General features: G+C 37.1%; 1 pseudogene; it reads right to left on the bottom strand.

Moving 5' to 3' along the window:
* Positions 1-1,595: 1,595 nt before the first annotated feature.
* On the bottom strand, positions 1,596-3,185 carry LOC133753732 (ribosomal protein eL22-like 1; annotated as a pseudogene).
* Positions 3,186-3,485: the final 300 nt, after the last annotated feature.

Genomic DNA, 3,485 nt, shown 5'->3' with positions numbered 1-3,485 from the left:
ACACTGGAGATATGTTCCCTGTTTGGGAAAGTTACATCTCAAGAGAAAGGTCTTCCAATCATTCCACTACCTTAAGGCCTACCTTGGCCTACAAATGATTCCATTTCTGTACCCTGACTTCTTTAGCATGACAATTTTTTTTCAGGAATGACTTTTACTGTTAGCAATTTGGGCAGAGGCTGCTTTTTCTATGAATCTGGCTAGAATTGACTGACAGCCATTAACTTACCCTATTCACATCCCTTCTTAAAGGCACAGACTATCTTTCGAGAAAATAATTTGTGTGTGCTAATTTGCATTCCTTCCATCCTTTTTGAGTGCAAACTCTACTATTTAATAATGGCTTTAATTGTATCTTCTTCACAGACTTTCCATAACCACCATTTCAATGTTTCCCACCTTTCTCAGTTTCTTACTTCTAGACCTACTCCATTTACATCTTAGAAATTGAACTGGCTGGAGAAAATTACAGCTATCAGATATGAGCTATTATTTCTCTCTACATCAACACCTTGCCAATCTTTTCTTCTTGCCCTAGAGAAAAAGAAGTCCATCCTAATATACAACAATAAGCTCTGTCCTTGTCTATACCACTGATTTTGTCCCTTCTTTCTGAAGTGATTTTGTGTCCCCAGTGCAACTAGTCCCTTAGAAGTGGCTTCCAAAGCAATCTGAAGGCAGTTCAAATCAATATAAGGACTACTCCAGTAGCCACACCTTAGAGTCCTACTTTTCAAAACATCTATCAAAGAGAAAAACACAGCATCTGTGCCGAGCCACATGATTTGCTAGGAAATGTTGAGGTATTGATCAATTCCCTGTACATCAATCTATCTCTGAATTCCAAGCCTTTGACTTCTTACATTCCCTGGCTCCAGAAAGAATGTAGCTATTAAATCTTCTCTTTTAAAGCTACAAATACTATTTTTTTTTCCAGGAAAACCTGAGAAGAACTAGTAGCTTAAACCTTTCCTTTTCTAAGTTTGCCAATATTTCCCAAACTTTAAAAATTTGCAAGTATTAGAGTATCCTCTCCCTCTTTCCTAGTTTGGTATGAAAAATTCTTTAGCAGCCTTCTGTCTGTGAATCTATACCTTAAATCTAATGAAGTAGTCCTCCATGACCTTGTTTCATCAATTATCTGCTCTTTCCTATACCTTGCTTCTCTATCCCTGTTTTCCCCAATTGGGAGCTTTACTCCCAGACTTCTGCCTACAAACATAAACAAGTACATATATTTCTAATATTGAAAGACAACTTCATTTTAATTTCTTCTCACATCTAAATATACTATTCTACAACTTATTTGAATCAAAATCTTTCAAAGAGGAAATACATACCTGCTGCTTCCGTAAGCAATTGCTGTCTCATGAGTCACCCTAAAATTCGGCTCCTATACTCACAAATTTCCTGAATAAGTTCTCTTTTTAAAGTACCCAATGACTTCCTAATCACCAAATTCAATGTACTTTTCTCATTCACTTTTTTTAAAGAATACAATTTTTTCACTGACCAATAAACTACAAATCCCTTTCTAAATATTTCTTTCTTCCTATTACTTCATGAGCAAAGAAAGCCCCTAACTGTAGTTTGACCTACTCCTCAGACTCTGATCCATATTTATCTTGAGTAATCTGGAAATAACAAAGTTCCTAAGTCTCTTTGTCAGAGGCAACCACATGAAACCACATGAAAATTGTTCTTCACTTCTTGGTAAAGCATTGCAAATGCCTGTTAGAGAACTGTTTCTCAGAAACAACTGATTAAAAAAAAGAAACTTTAATTTTGTTTCAAAATAGCCTAAAATTTACAAAACAAAAATTGTGAAGTAGCACAAAAAGATCCCATAAACCCTACACCCAGCTTCCACTAATATTAACATCTAATATTAGCATGATATATTTGTCACAATTCTTTCTCTTCCATGCTCACTTCCTTCATTGGTTAAATTTGCTAAAGGGATAGATGGATGTCAAGCACTCATTAGACAGATGTTCTAAGAAGGAAGTACAAAAATTTATTTTTATTCCGATGTGGGTCTGAAGTGAGCTAAGATCTATTCTTGACCTTTGTAACCTTCAAAGTATGCAACAGAGTTAGGGAATGGTGAAGGAAAGGGAGACTGGGTCTGAGATAAAGGGCATAGTAAAGTCAGCCCACTAGATATACAAGCACAGGCTAAATTCTCAACAAGGTGAAAGCAATTTTGCTTACAGAAGTTAGCACAGTTAAGTCTCAAAGGAAATTCCACTCTGGTTTGTGCCTTATTCTCCACTGAGACTTCAAAGTGTGTGTGATATGGAATGTCTCTGACAAAAACTCAAACTTTAGTGTACATAAGTATCACCCGGGAATGTGTTAAACACAGATAACTGAAGCCCCATAAATGAGGATTCTCATCCAGAATCATGCATAGAAAGCCGAATTCACAAGAAAAATACCAGGTATTTCTGATAAATACACTTTCGAGATAGAATTTTAGGAAGCAAAACTTTGGAGACTTAAGAGAGTGCTCAGCATAGTTGGCCTTCAAAGAATGCAATGTTTTCACCAGTTTACAAGAGTCCTCTATGGGTGCTGTTGCAGAGCAGAGCATGTGGCTTGAACTTGGAGATGCTCATTCTAGCATGTGCCACAGAATCCCCTGTGGAACTTGTAGAACACACATAACAGAGTTCCTCATCTGATTCCTAGTCTACCAAACCACAAGACCTATGAGTCAGGGTCAGAGTCATCGAGACATTTGGATTTCTAAAAAAAAAACCAGCAACTATTCAAATGCAGTCAAGATTCAGAATTACTAGAAGGAATTGAAACCATCAAGCTGTTGAAACATTAAAAGGCAACAAAATATCAAATGTCTCTCAGGCTCTGTCTGGAGAGGTGCCCATCCACCTTACAGATGCCCCTTCCCTAATAAACCTTGCTATTTTACCTCCCACTAAAAAATATATATATATATCAAATGAGCCTCCACTATGATGGTGATCCAAGAGTGTGATTTTATTATTGAGATGTTTAATGTGTACAACATCTGAGATTTCTAGTTTTCCCATTGACTTTAACATTCTCCAAGAGAAATTGTTCAAAATTTCCTGAATCAAAAATTCCATCTTGCATAAAATCAAGTCTACATTAAGCTTCCAGGTTGACTTCTTGGACTTTGTGTCTTTCTGTGGCACCATCTTGAGAGACCACGTTAGCACAGAGAACTCTCATTCTCTTACGTGCTCCTCTTCTACATTGGGCACTCTGGATGAACCACTCTTCTTCCCTGTCTTCTAAGATGCTTCATTCTCTTGGTTCTGTTCTTACATCGATTGATGTCCCTTAACTATTGATGTTTCTTCTGCCTCCTTGTCTGTTACCTTGTTCCCAAGGTTTGGCCCATCTCTTCCTGTATACTTCTCTACCTTGAAGATGCTACCCATTCCCTTAAGTCCTACATTTATGCAAATAGCACCTTTACTTTTAAGTCCAATGTT

This window comes from Lepus europaeus, chromosome X (genome assembly GCF_033115175.1).
Source record: "Lepus europaeus isolate LE1 chromosome X, mLepTim1.pri, whole genome shotgun sequence".
In the NCBI taxonomy this organism is placed as follows: Eukaryota; Metazoa; Chordata; class Mammalia; order Lagomorpha; family Leporidae; genus Lepus; species Lepus europaeus.
Note: the sequence above shows the minus strand (reverse complement) of the source record. Positions and strands in the feature narration are given on the sequence as shown.